This window comes from Centruroides vittatus, unplaced genomic scaffold (assembly GCF_030686945.1).
Source record: "Centruroides vittatus isolate TY-2023 unplaced genomic scaffold, ASM3068694v2 contig_2041, whole genome shotgun sequence".
In the NCBI taxonomy this organism is placed as follows: Eukaryota; Metazoa; Arthropoda; class Arachnida; order Scorpiones; family Buthidae; genus Centruroides; species Centruroides vittatus.
The window spans coordinates 15807-35289 of record NW_027121265.1 but is presented as its reverse complement, the minus strand read 5'-3'; the positions used below and the strand labels follow the sequence as shown (position 1 = coordinate 35289).

Here is a 19483-nt window from a genome sequence, read left to right as displayed (position 1 = left end):
AAGTAATGAATCAGCAAATGCTTGGTATTATTATTTTAAAATTTAAAATCAGCAGAAACACATACATTACATACTTATCCAACATTAAATGATAAGACATTATAAATACTATTTTACTTGGCATTTGTCATGAATCTCTGCAATATCACATTTTAAAAACATAATTATTGATACATAAATTAGCACTTACACGTAATGGCTTGCAATTCTCTTTAACATATCTTCCAGATGAACTTTTCTCATCCCAATCTAATCGACCATGATAAAAATATTTTGTTCTGCATTAAAAAAAAAATCATTTGTTAGTAAGTGATTTTAAAACTCATTATTTATATACCGTAATGAAAATATGAAACCACTATAAAAATGTTAAACTAAGTTAAGGTATTAAAAGTTTCAAATAAATACAATCCATACAAAAATTGCTTACTGCAAATGTTTGGGAATCATATACATTAATTATAGAAAGTACTTTTAAATATACATTGACAGTAAGCAATTTTTGTGTAGGTTCAATCATTTCAAAATTTTAAAACCTTATCACAGTTTAACACTTAACTGGTTTCACATTTTTAATAAACATTGGTGTGCTGAAATAATTTTATATATATATTGTAATAAATATTCTATACTATGTAAGTAATAAGGTAGTGAAATTACTAATATTAATACCTGACCTAACTGTCAAATTTTTTGTGCTGTGTTTAGACTACTAATTTAATTAACTATATAATTTTGCCTCAAGTAGAAAGACTGCCAACTTATATCAATACTGCCAACTTGCCTTAAAACAAACACCAACAAAGCAAACTTTTCCATTGTCCTGGCTAAACACCATTGTCCCAATGTCAATTTTCACATGGTAAAGCAAGCAAAAATTTTACTAGAACTCATTAAACCAAACTGTGAATCACCTTCACAACTCCCAAGAATAACCTTGTTTCCGATCATGGTTGTTTTTTTACACTTTTTGATGTAAACCATGAAAAGTGGTACTGTAATAAATGTTCCATCAATGGTCGTCCACAATGCATTTTCAGTGAAATTAACCTATCCACAATTTCGAAATTTCTCTCTGTTGCGTGTCACCCTGGGTTAAATTTTTGACCATGCCAAATGAAAATTTCCCCTTTTTGAAAAAAAAAAATAATCCTGGCTATTGTATCATCTGGAACTATTTTTTTTATTTTGCACAAACAATATATATATTTATTAATAAATGTAAAAGAAAAATTATATTTCAGTAGTTAGTTTTAATATAAATTTATAACAACTAGTGCCATCTACTTTCAAAAATGTTCTGATGCTGAAACGAGATATCTCGGGTCAACCAGTCAAGGTCAGCACATTGTGACCAGAGATATGTTGGGAATAACACAGAACAGGTAAATGGGTTTTTTCAAAGATTCGTTTGTCAAAATTCAATTTAGCAATGTTTGCATTTCCAAGTTCCCAATAAGCAATGCATGTGCAAATCTCTGCTACAAACAGGCAGTAGCCTGTTTGTAGAGAGTGTCGCATTTTGTATTTTATTTTGACTTGGTTCTCGGTCCCCTGAATACCTAAAAGTCTGGTTTTTTTTATGCACACATGATTTGGGCACTTAATACTCTGTACCAAATTGCAACTCCTGACATGTACTCCTTCATACATCTTCATACTCCTGACATGTACAGTACAAGCAAACAGGCAGTGCGATTTTATAAACAAGACATAGTCTTATCAATAAAGTTGTATAAAATTAAATAACTGAAAGTAATTCAAAATGATTGGAATAATAATAATAACTACAATATTGAACACATCACATTGTTAGAAGTTTCTAGATGTTGACACACATGCCAATAACACAATCATAATGTAACACTTATTTGGAAAGCTATGCCTTGACTTTAGTCTGGCATAGCCCTTGTAATCAGTATCAACTAAGCATAACATTTGAAAAAAATAAAAAGCACCCTTTCCCAGAATTCCTCACCTATGTTCATAATTGTTTTAACAATTAAATGCTTTGTTTTATAAATATGTGTTCTATATACAATATTTTCCACCAGTCATTGCACAGTATTAGCAAATGAATACTTTTTAGTTTGTTCAGTTTGTTTTCAGTCAATTTATTTTTAACTTAAACAGACTATAAATATAAATTATCATCTGTAATTTTAGAAATACTTACTTGCTTTTCCTACACATACGATATGGAAGAGGTCCTAATATACGCTCCATCATTGCCAGATGTTCTCTGTTATCATGTGTCTAAAATAAAATAAAAGAAGATAAATAAAGTGCTATAAAATAAGAATTTAATAACAAAAACAAACATTCCAACCTGAAAAAGTGTAATTCCCAAATAAAGTTCAAATAAAATGCATCCTATACTCCATACATCACAGGGTTGATTCCAACCAAGTTCTGAAAATATGAAAAGAATAATACAGTCAAAATACATCTTTATGGCTTTGGTAACAGTTTTTCCAAATCATAATTATTTGCTTTTAAGAGAGTGCACGAATTATAAATGTTTAAATTTTTTTCTGATATATTTTTTTTATTTATTCAAATATTAGGATAAAGAATAAACTTTTGATTTAAACAAAGTGTAAGCAGCCAATACTGTGTTTCACATGTGCATGCGTTGTTGAATGCTTGAACATTTACATTAATTTAAGCATATTTGAGATTTGAAATTCTTCTTGGGCAATTCAAAAGTAACAACAAAGCCTGTAAGTACAGTACATGCCATTGTGAGATTATATATATATATATAGTGAAGAGTCTCTTAAAAATAAACAAATTTCCAAAAAAAATTAATCTCTAAAATACTTTAATTTTAACTATTTTCTCTACTATAAATACACAGTGTCCACAGTTTAAACATCAATCAGAAGCAAAAGAGCTCTTTCAATATGGACTACAGCAGACAAATATACCAGATATTATATCACTATCATATGCACCAATTCCACAGCTATTTCCAACCAGCATAACGTGCAGAGGACACTGCACAGCACTGAGTGGTACAATGTGAGGATAAATTTACAGCATGATGAACTCCAACCATTTCAACACATTTTATGGATTGACCAGGCACTGTTTTCTCAGAATGAAATTTTATGATCATTACAATGTGCACCATCACTGGGGAGTGCATGCTCTGTGATATAAAGTGCATTTTACCCTAAACATCTGATGTGGAATATGGGGTGAGCAACTTTCTGGTCTCATATTCATTGACAGCATTCTGAATAGCAGTGACTGATATCTGAACATCCTAAATACTACAATGAACCAATGGCTTGAAGACTTGCCATTGGCACAACTACAGCAGGTTTGGTACCAGCACAATGGCACACCATCTCATTCATGGTCAGAAGTGTCAGTGGCTCACAGAGAAGTTTGGCAACCACTGGATAGGACAGAACAGTCCTGTTCCATGATCATGTTCTCTAGACTTGACGCTTCTGGATTTTTCCTGTGGGGTTATCTAAAAGTGCAGGTATGAAGCATACCCTGCAGCATTGCATAACATCAACAAACTGAAGAGATGCATATGAAAAATCGTGACATTAGGAATGCTACATGCAATCATTAACATTTACATAATGTCACACTCAATCATTTACATGTGCAACTACCATCAAAGGCAGTTGTTTTGAACACGTTCTCTAGCAGAACAAAGCTCACTTTTTATACCAATTTCTGCAATACTGTCTTTATCCTTTACAGTCAGAGATTATTTGTATGTTATGCTAAATCATCTTAAATTGATTCCCTGTGGTTATTTTAGCACTAGAACAAGCATGTACCATATGCACACATTTGTGAAATGCTGAAAAGATCTCTTTAACCCTGGATAAATGTTTAAGTGGACACCTTTTCAACAAATTTTCATTGCCTTTAAAGTAATTTAGCTAATTGCTCAACAAGTATGAATAAACACTCCTCTCAACTCTTTTTACAATAGTTTCTGTGTCTCCAATTTCATATTTTTGATATAAAGTTTTTGATTAATAAGTTTATATCAAGCAGTTTGTTGATCATACAATTGCCATATTTTAAAATGCACATGAAATTATTGTACATATCAAATAATGCTTTAAGCTGATTTGTCTGCCCATGTTTTCAGTCATAAAAATTCAATTTTTTTGATGCTCTGAAACATGGTTGTTCATAAACAGGTGTGTGCTGCTACATGGAAAAACATGTAGCAGCACAGTCATTTAAACAAAATAGAGAAGTGTTTTAATCGCATATAACAATTTTTGGCAACTTAAGCTTTGTCTAAATCAGGCTTAACATTAATACTTTAAAGATTAGATCAGTATTATACAAAAAAATTAAACTAGTAAAGAAGATAAATGTAATATATTTAAATTTCCTTTAAATACACAAATCTCTTTCTCAAATATTATTTAGAATTTTTAAATTAATTCCATACTTCTTTACCATTCTACACATTCTTTGCAGTCTCATTAAGCTATCTGCATTCAAATTTTTCTTAAAATGTGATAAACATTTACATATTGAAATAAAAGGTAGTTTATTACGAGTATGTTATATAAGATAAAAATATAATACAGTAGCCCATTGTTATCTTGCATATGTAGTCAGACAAACCAAATGAGTAATATATCAGATAACACAGTATAACCAATGTCTGTACTTATCAATTATTCACTCAAGTGTGTCTATATTTGAAAAAAAAAAAAACATCCAAATAAGCATTATAATGAGGGGCTACTATAAATTGAATGTGATGAAGTAATTTTTTCTTTTTACATGTTTCAGTATTTTATTATTAATTTCTATTTCATCCTTTTCAAGAGGGATTTCTATTTATCACAATAACAGAAGTGATATATTTGGAATTGCAACCATAGTTAAAAAATCTCGCAGTATTTCTTAATTTTGTTCTGGAATAACTCAGTCAACCTATCTATATTTCCAATTAACATTAAAATGATATAAAATATATTTACTTATCAACCAATAATTCTAAATAAAATTAAATAAAAGTATTAATTAGCTTTTCATCTGATATAAAAGAAACTAATAAAAAATATAAAACCTTTCTTAATTTGATAGTAAGAAAGCAAGCAGAAAACAATATAAAATTGTATTTAATAAATGAAATTTTAATCATAGAGAGGTGTTTGCTTGAGAAAATGAAATAATTGTTACAAGTCTTTTTCAGAGATGAATGGTGGCAATTGTTGCCATCACTTATCTTTGAAAAATATTTCTCAATTATATTTTTATTCTAAGAACAAAAATATAACTGGAATGAAAAAAAAGGATTGAAAACTATGAGCCATATAATTGGAGCACAGAAATTTCAATCTCATCAAACTTGTAACTAGAATATTTTGTTGTTCTTAAATATCAGTTAGCACTTGTTATAATGAATATTTTGTCTAAAATAACAAAGAAATAAAAAAAACAGCAGCATCAAATTCTTCTATACTGAGTGCTTGCAGATAAGGGTGACAGTATAAATATAATTAAAATAAAATTTTTACTTTCTAAAACTGATTATATTATTCTACCTTTACCCAAACTAATTTTATAAAATATCAAATCACTCCTCATAAGACTTTGTTCAAAATATTTATAATTTTGAGATTTAAGTAAATATAATTAATTACCTAATATAACTTCAGGGGCACGATAATGGCGAGTTGAAACTATTGTACTGTGATGTTCATGATCAAATGTTGCTGAGCCAAAATCTATCAACCTTATATCTGTATTTCTAACCCTGCGCATATCTCTCTTTTGCTAGAATTAAAAAAAGTAATAATAAAGGTACATTAAAAAAATTCAAGTCCTAATAATGAATATCCATAAAAATACTTACTTTTTTGGGATTATAACTAATATCATAATCTGAATTTACAAAAAGTATATTTTCTGGTTTAAGATCGGTATGAGACAAATGATTATCATGTACAACTGTAAAAAAAAAAAAAAAAAAATACATTAGATTTTACTACTGCAATAAAATTAGCCTAGTGCATTTAAAATTAAACTTACATTTCACAGAATAACCAATATGCCTGACTTGATCTATAGGATACGGTTGATAATTATTATCTTTCTGTAAAAATAAATACAGAAAAGTTTGTAGTCTTATGCAGGCTATTATACATTAAAAAATAAAAATATATTTAATAAATTATAATAAATTATTGTCATGATTAGATGAAAACAAGTTAATATTTTTATTATTATATTTTATCATAATTTTTTTGATTTCACTGATTTAAAATAAAAGCTGTTATTAATATATTTAATAACTTGTCTGGACAATAACCTAAAATTCCTTATTAGTTTAACATATAATGATTATTGAAGTATTACATTAAATATGTAGTTTCATAATAAGGAAAATATTATCTAATGATATTTCAGTTAAAACTAATTTTAAATTATTTATAAACACATTGGTTTCAAAAACTAATTCCTGCTAATTGAGAGTAACATTTTTTAAATGACAGTCCATTATAAATTTTGTTTAGTTTTCTTTTAATTATATTAATTATAACTGTCTCTTAATGTTAACTAATTCAAATAAAATAAATTAAAAATTGTACATTGATCATTACTTATCATTCATATTATAGATCCCTAATTTTAATATATTTATATAAATAATTGGTCTTATTTGCACAAATCTATGCTTATGCAAATAGACACAAACCATACGAAAATCATAATTATACTGTATTTGAGTTCTCATAGTTCTTCCTTATTAACAATGAGATAACTTAAATGGCAAACTATTATATTTCATTCATGTATAAAAACCAATTCATTCTAGGCTCATTTTTTGTTATTTTGAAACATGCTTTTTTTAAAAATCATATTAGCCAGAATCCATTAAATATTTGGTTTGATCAGAAAATGACTTGCCAATTAGTTCAATGTCATATCATTAGAATTTCGAATCTCATTCACACTGAATAAAATCTGTATATATTTTCATAAAGGCTATTCATCTCTTCTTTCTTAACAAAATTCACTTGTGAAAGGAATAAAGATTTTTGAATATATTTTCAAAATTTGAAATCAGTTTATAATTTTTACATTTTACTTTTTGAATATCTCACTGAATACCACATTCTTAACAGAAAACTTATTTCCACCAATTTTTGTGAATATTCAAATATTTAAAAAAATTTCACTCTGGACAGAGCTACTTCACTAAGTACTGTCATGCATGTGCAATGCTAGCCTGTTTGATCAATTCCTTTCTATTCTGCAAGTTATGAATTTCTTTGGAAATAACCTTATCCATTAGCTAAATAATAAAGCTTATTTTAATATCTACTTACCAAAAAGTCAAACACACTCAGTCCTAGCATTTCAAATGCTATACACATATGACCATGATAGTCAAACCAATCTAGCATCTTTACACACAAACTGGAAAGAGAGAAATATAATTATTTTAATTCATTTTTATAAATTTCAAAATTATCTTAAGTGACATTTACCACTATACTTCTCACAGTAAAACAAAATGGTATTATTGAAAAGGCATAAAGTACACTATCAGAAAATTCTGAGAGCTTTAAAAAACTATATATTGTGAGTGCTATATATGTTAGTGTTTGACTAATGATGCCTAAAGAACAAGGGTCTCCAATCTCTTTTGAGAAGGGCCACATAAATTGTAAAAACACAAGTTAAGAGCCAGGTACAAAAGATATAACCAAAGATTTTTTTATTTCTATGTAACAAATGAATGTGAAATTTGCAACAAAATTTGGGCAATGTTAAATCTTTTTTATATATTCATTGAACAGTGATGTCTAATATTTTGATTTTATATATTTCATTTTCAAAAAAAATTTTTCACAAAAATTCATAGAAATAAATAAATATAAATATATATATCCTCTGTGCAAACTTCTTAAGGCTTAAAATTCTCTTCTGGTGGGGATTTGTGAAAATTTAACACACTCTTTAAACAGGTTTTTATAAAAAAAAAAAAAAAAGCATTTAAAGCAATGTCTATTAATTCTAGTTGACTTTTCACAATTTATGCTTTTTTGAACAAGTTTTGAATGTTGATATAAAGCTTGTTGGTGAAAATGAGCTACAAAGGCCAGATAAATTTGTCTTCGGTAATAGATAGGAGACCTCTGCTACAGATCAAAGCACAGTGATTTTTTTTAGCATCATCTCTGTGTTTTTGAAGATTTATTCCTCCACATTATTTTAAATTACAATATAGTAGCCCTTTGTTATATCACACTTGTCAGGAGACAAACAAAAAGTGTAATATAACTGAGTACTAAAAATTCTGGGCTTATACTAAACAGATTAAACATGGTATGGAATGGCTATCCTCTATTCTTTCATCAACTAGTGTTTCTGATATAAAATAAGTTTAGTTTTGCAATATTAAATTTTATTCGCTGGTTATATCGTATTAAACGTACCCATTGATAGCATGAACACCCATTTAGCTTTATTGTCTCTTTAACAGTGACATTTAAAGACAAATACTGTCGATATAAAAACAAAATATCAGTTGCAATTTTATTATACAGTACTATATTTCACAATAAATCACCTATTAAAAATTTGTGTAATTTATATTTCTCAATAAATATTATAAACACAGTAATTGAACATATAATAGAACATCAAAACTTATATAATTACAGAGTAAAAATTCTCTAAAAAAATAAAGTTACTACTGTATAAAAATTTTAGAACTTTCTGTTCAGAAATAAAGAAATCTTTCCTTACACATTACGCAGTGAATTCGAAATTTCACAGAAACTTTTAAACAAGTATTTAGAACCAATAAACAAACAACTTCTAATATCAAAAAGAAAGATAAATGATAATTGATCTGTCCATCTGTTTTGCTTATTTAGATCTTGATGAATTTATTGCTCCACCTGCAGTAGTAGTTTCAAGGACAATGCAATAAAATACAGTATTTTATTCTCACCAAAAAAGCAAGATATATCCGAATCCGTGATATAATGAGGGACGAGAGGCTACTGTACTTTCTTTTATTTTGCTATTGGTTATTTGTTTAAATAAAACATCTACTTCCTTATCATAGCCCAGTGGATCTATGACAAAAAAGTAAATGTTAAGTGATAAAAACCAGCATTAATAAAGGAATGTAGGAAAGGGTCACAATCAGGATGTTAGAACAACTCTATATTCATTGTATTTCCAAGCAATAACTCAAATGATACAGCTGACCTAAACAAAGGTTAGAAAATAATACTGGATAGATTGACATCACTCAGTTAATTAACAAGATAAAACTGATGTCAGTAGTACTTATGTTCAAATAATACTATGTATTTTATTATCAATAATAAATCATAGTATAATTTAAACCTCTTTTCTTTTTCATTTTCAAATTCTTAATGATTTTCTAAAAATTTTAAATACTTAAAAACAATAAATGTTCTAATTTGTTCCAAACTTTTTTTATAAACGTGTAACCATTCTTCAGATTGAGTATTAAAAATATAACCTAATGTCACAAATTGTATGTTTAAAAGCTTAAAAACTAGTAATATTCTACAGACAGTTTATTCAAATATTATGTTCCATAACATATTTTAGAAGTCCACAAACTGTTTGGCTGAAGCTGACTAAAGGAGTTGAAAATGTTTCCAACAAATCTCATCTAGTTGTAAAATTTTTAATACATAGATTAGATAATTGTATTTAATATAAAAATTTATATATACTGTATATAAACAATTCTATGGTGTCAACATAGATTTCCAGCAATCAAGCTTCTCCTTTGTTCCCAATAAGACTCCCATGTGTGATACAATGTACTGATTCACACTTCACATTTGGAAAGAATGGAAAAACTCAAAAAAAAATTTCTTTTGCAATTCTAAGATGCCATTAATTTTTAGAGATGTTTATGTTGAGAAAAAGTGCATCTTAGAATCTTAGTATTACCTTAGATTAAGAGTAGATGTGTGCCAATGTATGTCTATTTGGTAACCTAACATAAAAGATATGTTGTGCATGAAAATGTTCTTTTCTATGGTTAAACAGCATAGTGCTACATTTTGCAAAAATAACTGAGTTAATCTGCAGAACACCTAGCATATGCTTATGAGCACACTTTCAACCTTAGATCTATAGTTTAGTAAAAATCAAATTAAGTAATTCAGTATCATGATTTTGTATTATACTGTATATATATATAATTACCGTATTAGCCCGAATATAACGCGATATTTTTCGACCATTTATTTTCTGTTAAAAAATCGACTCGCGCTAAATTCGGGGTTTAAGTAATGGAATGTAGTATAAACAAGGACATTTTCCTACAGAGATTGAAACGCGACTGAACGTCAGACCTAGCTCGACCGACCACTTCAAAAGAACCATGTGATCTAGTTAGTAGGCCTGCACTTTTGTTTGCATAGCGCTACTATAGTAAGGCTATGTCTCCGCTTGTTCGAAGTTCATTAGTCACGTGATTTTTCGACCACCTTTTAGTCACGTGGGCTCTCACAGACGCCATTTTTTATCTTAAAATTGTGAAATTTTTGGCTTTGCTCGAAAAATTATTATTACATCTTTCTTTTCTTTATTTTCTCTACTTTTAAACAATGTAAAATATTTTTATATTGACAAAAATGCTTTATTTGTGTCGAATTTAATGTAATTTGATACATAAAACGCAAAAAATAAACATATCAAATTTCAACTCGCTGTAATTTATCTCATGTTTCACCGATTGCCATCAGGTTTGTTTGTAAATGGGGAAGAAATATGACTCATTCAAGTTAAGTCAGTAGAAATTTCGTACTACTGCGAGAAAATTTGTCAATAGACCCGCTTTACCCCCTAACGCGAAAGTCAATAATGAATAACGGAAGTCAATGAGTTCTCATTCTGAAAACAGTTCAGATTCTGAATAAACATTTCCGTTTTTTGTTGTTACTTACGTAATATTAATTTTGTTTTACATTACTTAATTTTATTGACATGAATGTAACCTGTGTTATTAGCTATAAATACCTAAATAAATGCTTATCTGATTGAATTTTACTTTCTTTGAATTCTTTTATGAGTATTATTTTTTTTCTAAATATCTTTATGAAAATTTTGATCGTTTAAATTTGGGTCGCGTTATATTCGGGCTAATACGGTAATACTGTATAATGGAGATTCTTTTAATATAACAATTTGTTAATAAAAGTTTAGAAACTTATATTTCTTAATGTAAAAATAAATTAGCAGCAGCAGCAACAAATTTGAATTTATCATAAATTAACTTATTATAATTTAAAACTTTACAGAGCCTTAAAATAAAAACATCTTAGCTTATGATTATCATAAAATTTGATAAATTTTTCATAATTCTTAGAATAAAATTAAAAAGTTAAACTCCAATAGCCTTACTGTTTGCTATCTGGATCAGCATCAGCAAGTTTTTTCAGAACATTTATCTCCAACTTTGCTGCTTCTCTGTATTTTTCTACATTTTTGATTATTTTCAGAGCCACTGTAAGCTCCCTGAAAATTAAATAAATAATTACTATAAATTTAAACTATTTATTTCAGTTTAATAATTTATAAGAACCAATATAAAATTCCTAAAAAAATTACTATTATTTAAAAATATGTCATTGTAGCAATAAGAAAATTATATACTGATTAGAAGATTTAAACATATTTCAATCAAAATATTGTTCATATATTAACTTTTTTTAATTTAATAAGTTATTTTTATTTGAATTTAAAGTTTATAATGATATTTATTCATTATAATTATTGTATTTCATTTACAAAGTAACAAACTAAATTAAATATAGCTTCATTACACCATAAATTTATTTGTAGTTTGTTGCTGAAAAGGTTTATAAGAATCTTTTCAATTTTGGACTTTCTGAATCACATTTCTGTACCACTGGGCTAACCTTGAGAGAATTTCTTTCAACTAATTCTACAGCTACTCTGCTTCAAAAGCTTCTAAAAGCATGATCATTTTGCCTAAAAACTTTGACAATAGAGAATGAAAGTATTTACTACAATTATATAAACAAAATGCCAAAAGTCAGTCTTTTGATTTTTGTCAATGGCATAAAAAGATTTTAACTTGTCAGCCTTGTCTTGTATATTTCAAATATAGGATATGTTGACAACTTGGAAACACTGAATTTGAACAGTACTGCCATTTTTTCCCTTTATTAGTTGTTGCATGTTTATTGGATCATCAATTGAGGACATCATCATTACAGTACATCTGTTTTCATTTCACCCCTACAAGCTCATCTGAATCAACCAATCACATTTATCTCTCTGTAGTACAGTACACATTTTCAGTGCTAGTAATCTTTTGTGGTTGAATATTACTTTTCCACATGATGGTAACCCTACATTTTACAAATTACTTAATACAGATACACTTGTAAAGAAATTGTCAATATATATGTATAAATTTGAAAACCACAAATATAACCAATATTATCTGCCAATATCCAAATTTTATAAAAATATCTTCACTGGCTTTTGTGGCATATAATGCTTGAATCCAAATTCTATCCTTAATTTAAACTTTATCATACTTTCATCAATGCTCTGTTCTTTGATAGGTGCATAATTTTCTTCGAATGTCTTTAACAAATAATTAATTACAGGCCTAATTTTATGTAATTTATTATAATTAGTGTTCTCTTTACTTGATATTTATAAAATTACCATTTGTATGTATATTAGAATGAATTCTGCTAAAACTTTTCACTGACATCAGTGAGGAAATATAAATATCTCTTCTATATAAATATTTCTTTAAAAAGCTGGAACAACATACAATAAATAATAGCACACGTAGCCAAATATATGTATTCTTTTATTAAATTGAATGCTAGAAATTAAGGTAAGTAGTGATTTATTAAATATCTCTCAATTTGTTATGACAAATTGACAACTAACAGTTGCAATAATTATGTGGTTCTTTACATTCATAAGAATGTTTATTCCTAACAAAACTTCCTCTATAGTCTTAATATTCTTGAATGTTTTATTATTTTGGGTTTCATGCAGATTTATTTGGAATATAATGTTATCTATTAGTGTGCTCAAATAAGTAATACATATTCTAATTTATCATCATCATACAATTTTCTTAACACTCCAACATAGTCACTAAACATGGATGTAGACATAACGGCAGCACCATTTCCATTTGTAATTAGAATTAATGGAAAGGGCACATCATCAGCATGAACAGTTTTTTTTTATTTCTTTTATCACTATCACTTTCAGAATCTGTCAGTGGTTGAGATTATATGATAATACCCATCTTCTCACTTTATGAAAACTATTTTTTTGGCTTTGATACCAATCCAATGACATTGTTATTTTCTTTGCCACTTTCACTTTACTCGTCTGCTCAGAATCATCAGAAGGAATAGACTCAAATATATCATCATCATCATGCTTTTTTTTAAACATTTTAACATAAAATTTTATTCCTAAATATTTATGATGGTCACATATTTTAAGTTCTAAATTCTCATTCTTTTACTACTCTATACTAGATAAATTTATCTATTTAGCATTTAGCTTTATGATTTGACAGAGGCTTAAACCAAAACTATGGAAAGACTGTTACATTAGTAATCACATTTTATTCTATAACTTATCAAAAAAAACACACACATACACATGATGAAAGTGTAAATAAAAACAACTCCAAAATTATTACAGTAAAATTTCAATTATCTGAGATAATGTAGATTGGTGTTACCTTAAATAACCAAAAACATGATGGATGAAAATGGATGTGCATGATCATTTGAAAATAAAAATTATTAATATAAAAGATTTTAAGCCTCTTTATACATTAATTATTGATGAAATAAGCGAGAAAAGATAGCAGTTAATATGGTGAAGTTATGTGATTAAATTCATTAATTCCTTCATGTTCATCAATTCTTAAATTTTTTTTACTTTGTTCATGAATAATAATCTATATAATGTTGTCAGTACTTCAATTTCAACTATACTCAGCCAGCTTTCTTTCATCTGTTTTTGATATTCTGTACATTTTGGCTCCACATAATATATAATATACTTCTTACAATATTCTATTTTCTTTTTAAGATTTTGGCATTCCACCATATTCCTTTCAGCCTTTTAAACTGCATTTTCTTGTTTTTTCCTGTTTCCTATTGCTCAATTATCCCTCCTGTCTTAGCTTAATTCCATTTATATATATTTGTAATGGTCACCTACTGAAAGTGCTACATTTTCCATTTTAATACTAATGCTATACTTCCCTCATACAAAATAGTGTTTTCCTCATACTCACAGATAAACCATACACACCTATATTGAAGTGCATTTAAGAGCTTATGCATTAGTTTCTTGAAATAACTAAAGAATGTTGTTTTTCAGCTAAACTTTAAAGCATAGTTTAATAAATATTGAATACAAAATTCTGTTTTCCACAAATATATAATGTCCAAAATAACTTCTACTATTGGTGCTATCAAAATGGCAGAATTTAAAGGTGGACAATAGAACAGTTGATAGCAAATTGTAAGCAGTCCCCAACTTACAATGGAATTCTATCATAAGTCATATATAAAGATATATTGTAATCAGTTACTGTGTGTATGCATGTTTAGATGTATTAAACTTCAAACTAACATTTATTACTATAATTTATTATTTGGTATTCTTATTAACACTAAATTGAATCATTTCTTTCAAAAGCATTTTTTAAAAATAAATTAAGTCCCTGAACTTAATAGACACATCTTGCGTATATACAGTATGTATAAAACATATACATAATACAATATAACCTCCAAATAGCAAACACCATCAGTACCAAGAATTTTATCTGTTATTCAGAGGTATAGTACATGCTGGTGGCTATACTGTATCTTAACCTGGTGATCATATAGTAAAGAATACAATGGATTATATATGATGTATTATTTATTTTTGCAGCTGTAAAAATCTTGTTTTTAATTAAATGTCATTCGAATGTCAAGTTACAAAGGCAATTTGCTATCCACTTCAAGGGGTAGAAAATATATTTGAAATTGTTACATTTAACAATTACATAAATGTCATTTATGATCTAAGTGACTTTTTACTAATACTAATAAAAATCAATACAGGGATTTGGCTGCTTTTTAGTTATCAGGTAACTGTAACACTTCGAACATTTTTATTTATTTTTTCCAGTAACTGATTTATAGTTTTTGGTATCATAAGCTTAATTCCAACAATAAGAAGTTTAATAACATTAATACACCTAACAATAAATGGTGATTGACAACTTAACCAGATAAAACTTCTCTAAAAGATAAAAAATATTGTTCCTTACAACCTGCCATCCTCCCTATTCTTATTTTAAGCCATCTTTATTTGACGCCTATGTTGTCTCAAAGCGTATTTGAGCTGATTCTTTTCACTTAAAATATTCCATACATAATTAATTTTTTCAGAATATTGAAGGCAGAACATTATGTTTTTGTAAGGTTGGCTATGGACAACGGTGTCTGTTATTTAGAAATAAATATAACAGATGTCCTATTTAACGGGTATGGGGATTGTAAAATTGTCTATTAATTAGAGGTATCTGCAATTCAAAAGTATCTGTTAATGAACGTTTCACTATAACAGAGTTATCCAGCATTGTCCAGATATAGAATGTAGAATATTTTTAAAAAACTTTTGAATATGAATGCATTTCATCAAATAAATTTTTGTCATTGCTTGATTTCACCCTCCTTTTTAGAGTATTTTGATTTTTTTCAGATTTCTACTTTGGTGAGATAAATACATATATCAAAACTATATGAAAAGCTTAAAATACTAATCTATCATAAGATAGAATGTTTGATTCATAAGATTTTTTTAATAAAGACTGTTTCCAGACAGAACTATTTTTGTTGCAATCATCATATATTTCTGATTTTTCAACTTCAGGTTCAAATTTACCATCTGCATTTGACCTCTTATGAAAATATAATTTTCATTAACGACTTTCTTAGTAACCAGTTTCTTATTGGATTTTGAATAACTAATAAGATCTCAAAGTTAATACACTACAGATTTGAACTTGCTACCTCTAACAGTTACAACCTCAAAATCCTCAAGTTGTTTTCTCACAAGTGGATTTGATTAGTAATTGGAAATCAATCATATTTTGAGGCAAATAGATTGAACCAAAAGTTCAAGCCTACTATTCTTAAAAATGCAAAATATGTCTTATACTCTCTATTGAGATTCTGCTCACTAGTACTCCAAACAAGAAAAATGTTGCAATCTACTTGGTCAGGCATGAGCTGCATGCAGGTAGGAGATTGGCAGGCAAGAAATTGATGTTTTTCAATCCCTTGCATCCAATCTCCCTAAACAAGAAGATAATCCAAAACATACAATTTTTTTTTATAATTTCCTTATTAAACCAGACAGAAAATGAAGTGAAGATTCAAACTCAGCACCTGTGCATACCCTCTTATACATATTTTGTACTTTTTCATATGTTATTGAGTAACTCACTAATTCAATGATACAGTTTCACTGGTCACATAGAAAAGAGGCTTCTTGCAAATGGCAAATAAATTTTATTCAACAAATTGTAGTTGCTGGCCTCCTCTTTCATGAAAAGATGATCTTTGAAAAGTTTAATTGCTTTTGCTCAAACTGTATTCCAAATGCATAAAAAATAAAAACAAACATTATACATATGTATATGCATATATATATATATATATACAACACACACACACCACATCATCCCTGTTATGCATATGAAAAATGTATTAAAGACAAAATTTTTATAACAGTATTTTATTTCTTCAAATAAAAAAAAATTAATTTCTTAATAATTATATAAAATAACCCAATTTCTTGACAGATGTATCAACTAGTACTCAAGTTTCAGTATTAACATTTTGCCAAATAATAACAAGAAATACAAAGGCAATGTTCCAACAATACTAGCTGGCATCTTAAGTGTTTTCCTTTTTATCCAAGCAATGTTCTGATTTATTATTATACATATAGTACTTTTCTAAAGTTAGCACTGACTTCAACAGATTATTTTCTTTGAAACATTTTTACATTGATTTGAATAATTGCTATTAAAGTAGATATAAATCCTATGCTTTATAATTTATCTATATATGCTTTACATAAATTTTGTTAAAACAATATAAAGTTTCTTCATTACAATTAAAATCTAACTGTAATAAAGAATACTACTTTAAATAAATATTCAAATTAAAAATAACTCAACTCTCTAATTAAATAATAACCACATAAAAATGAATGTAAGTTTTCCTTATATTTGGTTGGAAAAATATATTTATATTTCATTATTTTAAGTCCAAATCAATAAATGCCAAAAATTTTTCTAAACAAAAACATTATCTACTTCTCTCAAAATACCTATTACAGATAAATTACTGTAAAAATGTTTCGTTTCTCTATATAGGTTATTTTTATTTCTTAGCACCAATCAGTTGCTACTAAAAATAAATACATACAATGCAGCTAATGTGTATTATAATACTAAAATTAAAAACAAAACTTCATCTAGAAGTCATACATATAAAAGTTTATTCCACAATTTAATAAGATTAAAATTTTTTAATAATAATGATACAATATTGTTTTTATTTATTATATAAAACAATTCTAAGCCGAAAAATTAGTGAAAAAATCCTATAATAAAATTTCAAAAATCTAAAAAAATGAATATATATTTATTTATTTAATCTGTTTAAAAGTATGTAACTTCCATTTTTCTTAGATCAGAATTTTAAAAAGAATCTTTATTCGTATAATTAATAGTTAATAAATATTTTAACTGTAAGGATATTAATATCTTTTTTGAAACAAGAATAATGACAAATTTATTGCTTAAATCAAACATTCTAATTTCAAATAATAACTTAATATATTACCATAAATTGAACAATTTATGATCTATTGAATATGACTTTCAAAAATGTTATTTTATATTATATTCTTCCCATATTTATATTTTGTATTGAATTTAAAGCCAAAGTAGATTATAATGAATTATTAAAAAGTTTGTTAAAATATGAAAAGTTTGATTATTGATTTTTGTATTTTCTACCTTTCTATTACAGATTTATTATTTTATTACATCAACTTTCAGAGTCTATAGCTACATTTATTTTAAATTCTAGACTTAAATGATTTATTTAATTCAAAAGATATAAATTTTGGATTTCTACATAAGAATAAAATAAATTTATGAAAATTTTGATAATGATTACTAACAAATTTCAATAAATAATTTTCTTAAAAATTCAATTATATATAAGTAATTGGAAAATTATAGTAACATTAAATTATAAACATTAAAATACTTACGAGCAAAGATCAACAGCTTTTGCTACTTTACCAAATGTACCCTCACCGAGGGTAGCAATTGATTTTATCTGGAAAAAATTCATCTAAATTGAAATGCTTAAACTTTCTGTAAAAACAGAAAATTTTGAATTATTGTTTTAAATGTAATTCTATTCTTTTAAAATTTTATACACAATAATTTATGTAAAATTTAATTTAATACTGAAACGTTAATTTAAAATTTTTACTAGAAAATTACTTTTTCAAATTTAAGTGCAAAATAAATTATTTAACTGTATTTTTAAGTATTAACTATTATAAGAATCTTCTTTACTAGAAAAAATAAAATTAGTTTTTCTAAAAAGTGCGTTATAGTAACCAAAACTATCACATTTTGAATTAAATGCCTATTATTAAATTGATCTCCTATAAAGTGGGAGGTGTCATTAAACTTATTATTTTATGAAAAGATGAGTACATCGGTCTTGGAGGATGTCCCCGTGCCTATAGATCAGATGCCCGTCTTCATCATCCTCCACACTTGGGGGGCGGGAAGAAGTATGTTCATTTGGAGACTGTAGCAGCAATTTCATTCCCAGGATATTCACCACCAACACCATTCGTCCATCCCAGGCCCAGCAGTTTCAGGCACGTGACATATTTTCAGAGACGGAACAGCAGATTTCAGATTGCACGAGACGTATTCATTCACGAGGATTACAGCCATTTTTCACCATTCATGGCACGGGGCGATGGCACGCACATAATAAATGACACAAACAAGGGAGGCATGGTCGTGTGAACAAGAGCAGATTGTGCAAAAGCAATAATTCAAATAATCCAAAAAAAATAAATAAAAAAAAATTAACATGTGCAAATTTTGTTAACCCTAATAACTTATTTTAATCTATGCATTTGTGAATCATTTAATTATTTATAAATTACTTAAAAATATAACAGACTAAATGAAATTTTAGTTAAATCTTATTTAATAAATTAAAAGAAAATTTGCACATATTAAGATAAAAATTTTATAATTTAAAAATATTAATACTCATACAGTGATTGCAAAATATTAAATTAAATTTAATCATTAAAAAATATTTGCAAAGAAATTTTTAAA

The 19483-nt window shown here is 27.1% G+C and overlaps 1 pseudogene; it reads right to left on the bottom strand.

Moving 5' to 3' along the window:
• Positions 1–121: 121 nt before the first annotated feature.
• Positions 122–19462, bottom strand: LOC136970586 (dual specificity protein kinase CLK2-like; annotated as a pseudogene).
• Between the last annotated feature and the right edge of the window lie 21 nt (positions 19463–19483).